The sequence below is a fragment of the Dasypus novemcinctus genome, chromosome 4 (assembly GCF_030445035.2).
Source record: "Dasypus novemcinctus isolate mDasNov1 chromosome 4, mDasNov1.1.hap2, whole genome shotgun sequence".
NCBI lineage: Eukaryota > Metazoa > Chordata > Mammalia > Cingulata > Dasypodidae > Dasypus > Dasypus novemcinctus.
The window spans coordinates 148447697-148456129 of NC_080676.1; the positions used below are offsets into that span (position 1 = coordinate 148447697).

At 40.4% G+C, this 8433-nt stretch overlaps 1 pseudogene; it reads right to left on the reverse strand.

Annotated features, from left to right (window-relative positions):
* Positions 1-519: 519 nt before the first annotated feature.
* On the reverse strand, positions 520-7265 carry LOC105747122 (transcription factor IIIA-like; annotated as a pseudogene).
* Between the last annotated feature and the right edge of the window lie 1168 nt (positions 7266-8433).

The following is an 8433-nucleotide window of genomic DNA, read 5'->3' on the forward strand; positions in this document are numbered from 1 at the left end:
TATATAGGGTTGGGTAGAGGGAGGAGTGTGATGAAGGGAGGGCTGGCTACGGGGTGGCTGTGGACAGGCTGAAGCTGATGGACAGACCTGAGGTAAGCAGTTTCTGGGGAAGAGGGCAGATTGTAGGTTGGCAATATGGGCGGGACTGGCGGGAAGGACGGCAGGGCTGGAAGGGGAGGAGGGGTGGAGAAAGGCGGTAACAGGCCTTTTCCTTTTTTAGGTAGAGCTATTTAAGTAGTTACTCCAGGCTACGCCTGATGGCCACCTTCTCATCCAGGCCACATGCTATCAGGGGAAGAAGAGCTGCAATGTGTGTTCTTCATCATTTGAGCAAAAAGGAAGAGAATGAGTATAGAGGAACTCAGGAGACCCAGAGAGGAGATGTTCTGAACAAAGAAAATGGAAATGCTAGGGCATCAGAGGGTCTACATCCATAATTTTAATAAAGAAAAATGTACCTCTGAGAGAAAATAACTAAGTTAATTTGTCTATAGTCCTCTAAACAAAGCACCTTGATATTTAGCTGAGGGTAAGTATTGCAACTGTGGAGAACGTGATTTCTTCAATACAGTTCGGTGACTCTCCACTTTTTGGCAAGCTAAGTTTTGCTCTGGTTTCTTTCCAGGAGGGATATATTCACTGAGATGAAAGACCAAACTCTGTTTTTCATGAGATGATTTTACTTTGATCTTCATTTTCTTATCAGGATCATGTACAACAGCATGCCTAGTGAGACTTTGTTTTATTACAAACCTTTATTACAAACCTTTTATTACAAACAGGCAGTGTATTACTCAGGGTTTTTCTAGGGAAACAGAATGGACAGGAGATATCCGTAAATAGTACGAGATTTTTAAAAGTTCTTTCTTATCACTGTGGGGATGCACACGTCCAAATTCTGCAGGGCAGGCTGCACACCAGGGGTCCTTGATGAACTCCCCAGGAGAAACTGGCTGTCTGAAGTAGAGCTGGGAATTCTCTGTCTGACTAATGAACTCACTTCCCCTTTTAAGGCCTTCGACTGGTTGGATGAGACATCACTCATAGCTGATGGTAATCTCCTTAGTTGATTGTAGATATAACCAGCCATCTATGTTGTCAACTCACTGATGATTAAAGTCCATGAAATGTCCTTGTATTATAATTAGCCCAGTGCTTGCTTGATGAGACAACTGGACACAATTACCTGGCTGAGTTGACACATTAACCTAAGCATCAGAGCCAGCATGTTCACACATAAATGGGTGCTCTTCCTCCTGAAAAGAGAGAATGTGGCTTTGGAGATTGAACACAGTTGTGTAGGTCCTACCTCAGCCTTTCCAGGAACAGTAACACACATCCCTTTCTGGCACATAAGTTTTCATACGTTGCTTCAGATAATTTCTGTGTTTGAATGTTTTCTGGCGTACTTCACAAGTTGTTTCCTCTCTATGGATTCCTCTCACATGTTTCAGAAGTTCTGTCCATGTTTTTGTCATACATAGCCCTCATGTACCTTCTCATATTGCTTCATCCTGCTTAATGCTCAGATAGTATTCCCTGATGAAGGCTTTGCTACACCCTTCATAGTCACAAACTAAAGATCTCTCCTCCATGGAGAGATGCACCCCACTTTCAGGCCTTGTTGAAATTGGCGCTGCAGTCCCGGAAATAGCAGATGAACCACGGGCAGGTGAGGAGTGCAAGGCTGAGAGATGGGTCTCTATTCCTTTTTCTCTTGCCTTGAAATTTTAAAAGAAGTTAATTGAAGTATATCATTCATACATGAAAATACATAAACAACAAGTGTACAGTAAAAGTTGTGAACTTACAAAACAAACATGTGTATCATCATACAGTGTTCCCATACATCATCCCACTACCAATAACTTGCATTGCTACAAACTATGAAAGAACATTATCAAGATATTACTACTAACCATAGCCAATATCTTACATTTGGTGTATTTTTTCCCCAACCCACCCAACTATTAACACCCTGTATTAGTATTGTATATTTGCTATAGTTCATGAGAGAACATTCTCATATTTGTCCCGTTAACCACAGTCCATCTTCCACCACAGGATTCATGATGTTTATACTCCCATGTTGCCTTGATTTTTGAAATTAAACTTATTTTATAGACTTGCTCAGATCTATTATATCTAGATTTTGTGATGTGAAATCTCCCATTTGTTACATTTACTATCTCACCTGGTATATGTGTGTGTGCATATATCCATCATCTATTTATTTTGTTATGAGATCATCTTCAGCAGTGATTTATTTTTTTTCCCCATGAGAGTCCCAAATGTCCTGGGTTTTGGAAATACTCATTTTTTCCATTCTTCTAGTGGTTTCATGGATCCTTGGCCTGCTTTATGGTAATAATGTCTTATCTTGGGCTCTTGATACCATTAGGATGATATAAATTGGGATGATGCATACACGTGTGTCAGGCTTTTTAAATTTTTTCCTCACACATAGACCCAGGCAGATGACATGCTTCCTTGTCACTTCTTTAGGTTGGTAGGTGGAGTATTTCTACTTCCCTTTGTACAGATAGGTCTGGCTAGGTGCAGAGGTCTCAGTCCAGCTCTGTACCTCACATGGCCTCAGTCTCCTTTTTCTCTTCTTGCTTAAACATTAAAACATTAAACAGCTGCTACTCTGAGGGGCTAACAACCTCTTGGAAGGGTACTCCATCAGTTTGAATTACTACTCTATTTGATTTCCCTTTTTATTACTTGAACCTGTGAGTTTGCTTCCTTATCTTTCTTTGAGTTTGGCTATTTATTTTTGGAAGTTTTATGGGCTTCTGGGTGAAGCAAAGGGTTTTCCACATTCTTCCCAGTTACACTTGAATAGTGGCCAATTGGTGTGCTGGCACTGGTGGATTTTAAGCTGCTAATGTTTCTTAAAGATCTTCTTACAACCTTCAAAACTGCATACATACTGTTTTTGCTGATTTTCATGTTTGAGCTAAAAATGGTTCTTCAAGTTGGATTTTGGGTTGAATTTTTTATCAAATTTGCTCACTTCACAAACAAATGGTTTCTCTCCAGTGTGGATCAGACTGTGGCTGTAGCAGTTTGATAGGGTTCATGAATTCCAAAAATAGATATTAGACTATGTTTGTAAACTGGTCTGTATGTGGGCATGATGAAGTTATGATTAGGGCTTTGATTGGGCCATGACTGTAGGGTGTTGAGTCCCCTCCCTTTGGTGTTGGAGTTTTGTTGCTGGAGTTTTGAGCTGGAGCCTGGGAAGTGAACACATAGGAGAAGAACACAGAGGAATAGAGACAGCTCCTTAGACATGGCAGAAGCCCTGGGGAAAGAGCCAGAGCCAGCCGCCTGACAGTCTACAGCTGACCTTGTGGAGAGAGGCAAAGCCTAGAGAGCCTCATAGTCTACAGCTGACCCTGTGGAGAAACCAGAGGTGCTGAGACCAGAGAGAAATGAACCCTGGTAAAAGAGGAACCCAGGAAGCCTGAATCCTGGCAGATGTTAGCAGTCATCTTGCTTCAACACATGGAAAAAGACTTTGATGAAGGAAATAACATATGCTTTATGGCCTGGTAACTATAAGCTTCTACCCCAAATAAATACCCTTTTTAAATACCAACTGACTTCTGGTATTGGGCATCAGTACTCCTTTGGCTGACTAATACAGCGGTTAGTTTTGAAAGTTGTACTCGTGTCCTCCTTTGCATATAATCCTCTGTCCCCAAATTAACTCCAACCCCAGGGGAAAATCCATCCATTTTCAGTATTCAGGACAAGCATCCCTTTCTCAATGGAGACTTTCCCAGTGATTCTCCACTGCAGAATTCAACTTTTCACTCTGTACCAATCCATTGTGTACCTCTGCTATGCACTGTTCATTTATCTACCATATCACCTGCAATATTGATGTACTTATTGGTGTATGTAACTCTCTCTTCTTCTGTAAAGATTATATTTTATTTGTAATCTTTGTCTTTGTATCTTGAGGGTCCTGCACTATACAGGGTCCCTAATAGGTGCACATGACATGCTAAATGGATGAAATAAGGGATTCATAAAGAAATTAATGAATAAACAAAGAATAGTAGAAATAGTTTCTTTGTCTTTGCCTTTATACCAGGTTTCCATAATAAACTATATCCATAAAGACATTAAGAAAATCACATTTAAAATGATTTATCTTGATAAGAAGGGAAGCGTGAGACAGGCAATAAAAATAGCAGCAATCACACATAGTGCTCACCATGGGCCAAGCACAGAACATTAACACATTTGCTTCTCAAAATAACTTTTGTTGTAGATACTATTAACATCTCTGTTTCACAAATGAGGAAACATCACTAAAATGTGGGATAACTTGACCGAGCTCAAAAATGGCAGAGGTGGGATTTGAGCCCAGGTAATCTGACTCCAGAGTGCATGCTTGTACCCACTATATCAGACAGCCTCTCAGTACCAGGTGGGAGACAGAGCCACGTTTCTGACACAGTGTTGTTTTTATAAGGCAATTATTTGGAAGTCTGAAATAAATAATTTTTTTCTAGTGACCGCTCAGACTGTTCTTTTAACCCTGCCATGTAAGAAAGTACCAAACTCACTCAGCAAATGCCTTATTTATTCAGCCTAAAATTTCTTCCTCATGATTTAATCTCAGATGTTCCTGTTTAAAACCATGTCTCTGTTTTCCTTCCTTATTCATTTTTATTATTTTATTATTTATTTTTATTATTTTATTTTATTATTTATTTTTGTTATTATTTATTATTTTATTACTTTGTTATAACAACCTCTTCTTTGTTTTTCTGGAAACAAAATTTGAAGCTTAATTAGAAATTATTCAGTGGTTCACTCTTCTTCTTTGGAATCCAGAAAGCATCTACCAACATTTTGGGTGTATTTATACAAAGTCACTGTATTTGTCAGGGTTCTCTAGGGAAACAGAACTGACAAGAAATATCTGTAAATAATATGAGATTTTATGCAGTTGTCTCATGCGACTGTGGGGGTGCACAAGTCCAAATTCCACAGGGCAGGCTGCAAACTGGAAACTCCAATGAAGGTTTTTATTAATCTCTCCAGGAGAGGCTGGCTGGCTGAAATAGAGATGGAAATTTCTCTTCTGACTGCTGAAATCATCACTCCTCCTTTTAAGACTTTTCATTGCTGAAGGTAATCTCCTCAGTTAATTGTAGATGTAATTACTTATCGATTCAATCAGTTCACTGAAGATTTAAGTCCATAAAATGTCCTCACAGTAACAGTGAGGCCAGTGCTTTCTTGGCCAAACAATGGGCACCATTATCTGGCCAAGTTGACACAAAAGCCTAACCATCACAGGCTACCCTTTGCCAATTTGATAGACATACATATCACCTTAAACCATACTTAGTCCCTAAGTACAAACAATAACAGACATATTTTTCACCTAAAAATATTTAGCTGTCCTGCATATAACTGGAAATGCATTAAGTCTCTCCAGAATTGGGTGCAAGTCTTTGAGAAGTAGTCACTCTTAAACCTGATATCCTATAACTTAAATACTATGAATGAAACTGATAAAACTTAAGTCATATAATAAGAGGATAAGGTAGGGAAGAAAACAAAGATAATTGTTTCATGTACATTTACAAAAAAAACCTCATAATAAAAATCAAAGAAGCAATATGTATGACCATTACAGTCCTCATTTCTGTAACTGGTCATGTGGTCAAAATGTGTATTTATCACTATCTTCTTCCACTACTCATTACATATTCCCTTTACCCTCAACAAGCACCTGGTTGTGGTTCTTTGCCTGGTGTGATGGCTCAAAGCTTCATTCCTGAAGATTCTGGGTCATTGGTAATCCTGCCTGAATTGGGTTGTTGCAGTTTTCCCTTGATTTTTATCACAGGGCAGGTAGTACTAAGAGATGGCCTTGGGGATCTCCTGTATTCCAGCAAATTCTTCTTTACCCCCATTGTGTAGGTGCAATACTGTTTTTCCTTAATAGTTAGGATCAATCACCCCTGTCAGTACAATAATTTTTTCTTTGCCTGTTGATTCAGAGGCATGAGGAGCCAAAAGTGGCCAGGTGGCAGCCTTAACTTCCATTTCAATGGAATAATTGTTGTGTTCCCTGGTGGAAAACTTCTTCTTTTGGAACTAAGACCTGTAGACTAACCAGAGCTTAAGGATGCAGGGACAGGAAGCAAAAATTTTCCTGGTGAATCACTATGGATAATAGTAAGTGGTGCACTCCTATTTCCAACCCTTTGATTCCTGGACCTGGGGATCCTGTCTATGGGAGAAGCAGCACCATACATTGCCCCAGACACTACAAGGCATTGCCACCTAGATGGTGCCATAATTGCGTCTTCAAAAGGTCATTCCACCATTCTATAAATCCATCTGCATCAGGATGATGTGGAGCATGGTAAGACCAGTGAATTCCATGAACATGTGCCCATTCCCAAACATCATTTGCTGTGAAGTGAGTTCCTTGTTCAGAAACAATGCCGTGTGGAATACCATAATGATGAATAAGACATTCAGTATGTCCATGAATGATAGTTTTGGAAGAAGCATTGCATGCAAGGAAGGCAAATGCATATCTTGTGTCCATTCCAGTTAGAACAAATCACTGCCCCTTCCATGATGGAAGTGGTCTAATGTATTCAACCTGCCACCAGGTAGCAGGCTGATCACCTTGGGGAATGGTGCCATATCTGGGACTGAAAGTGGGTCTCTGCTGCTGGCAGATTGGGCACTCGGCAATGGCTGTAGCCAAGTCAGCCTTGGTGAGGGGAATACCATGTTCCTAAGCCCATGCATAAACTCCATCCCTACCACCATGACCACTTTGTTCATGAGCTCATTGGGCAATGCCAGGAGTGACTGGGGAAAGACGCTAACTGGTATTCAATGAACCGGTCATCTTACTGACTTGATTATTAAATTCCTCCTCTGGTGAGCATTCAATTGGGACACAAATATTTTCATATTTTTTGCCCACTCAGAAATGTCTATCCACATACCTCTTCCCCAGACTTCTTTGTCACCAAGTTTCTAATTATGTTCCTTCCAAGTCCCTGGCCATCCAGCCAAACCATTGGTGACAGTCCATGAATCAGTGTGCAAACACACCTCTGTCCATTTCTTCTTCCAAGCAAAATGAACAACCAGGTGGTCCGCTTGAAGTTTGCCCACTGAGAGGATTTCTCCTCATCACCATCCTTCAGGGACGTCCCAGAAAGCTCCTGCTGTGCTGCAGCTGTGCACTTCAGTGGTAACCGCATATTGTGCAGAACCATCTGTAAACCAGGCTTGAGTTTTCACCATTATCTGGCCACATGAGACTAACAATCAAAAATCACCATGACTGTTACTCACTCATTCCCTTTGTCACTGACTTGATTAAAGAAATCTGAATCAAGATGTACTGGAATATTTGCACACTGCTGTTCACTGGGGCATTTTTCACCATTGCCAAAAGACTGAAGCAACTAAATTGTCCATCAACCAGTGAATGGATAAATAAAATATATTTATGTACAATGGAATATTATTCAGCCATAAAAAAGGAATGAAGTTCTGATATATGTGACAACACGGATCAGCCTTGGAGACATCATGTCAAACGAAATAAGCCAGACACAAATGGCTAAATATTGTATGCGCTCGTTGATATGAAATAATTAGAAGAAGTAAATTCATAATGTCAGAAACCAAAATAGAAGTCACTAGGGTCTGGGATGGGGATAGAAATGGGGAGTTAATACTTTGCTGCATACAGTTTTTACTTGGGGTGATGGGAAAGTTTCGGTAATGGATGGTGGTGATGGTAGCACAATATTGTGAATATAATTAGCAGCACTGAATTGTATGTCTGAACATGGTTGAAAAGAGAAACTTTAGGATTTACATATGTTTCCAAAATAAAAATTGAAAGAAGAAAGCAAACATAGGACTGTACAATACAAACAGTGAACCCTAATGTAATTCATGGACTATAGTAAATAGTATGATTATAGAAATGTTCTTTTTTTTGTCCGCTTCTGTTGTCAGCGGCACAGGAATCTGTGTCTCTTTTTGTTGCATCATCTCTCCGTGTGTGTGGTGCCATTCTTGGGCAGGCTGCTCTTTCTTTTTTGCTGGGTGGCTCTCCTTACGGGGCACACTCCTTGAGCGTGGGGCTCCCCTACGCGGGGGACACCCCTGCGTGGCACAGCACTCCTTGTGCTGCATCAGCACTGTGTGTGGGCCAGCTCCACATGGATCAAGGAGGACCGGGGTTTGAATTGCAGACCTCCCATGTGGTAGACAGACACCCTAACCACTGGGCCAAGTCCGCTTCCGAAATGTTCTTTTATTGGTTGTAACAAATGCATACATTAATGCAAGGTGTTAATAATAGAGTGGTAAATGGGAACTCTATTTTGTGCCTGATTTTTCTGTATACCTAAA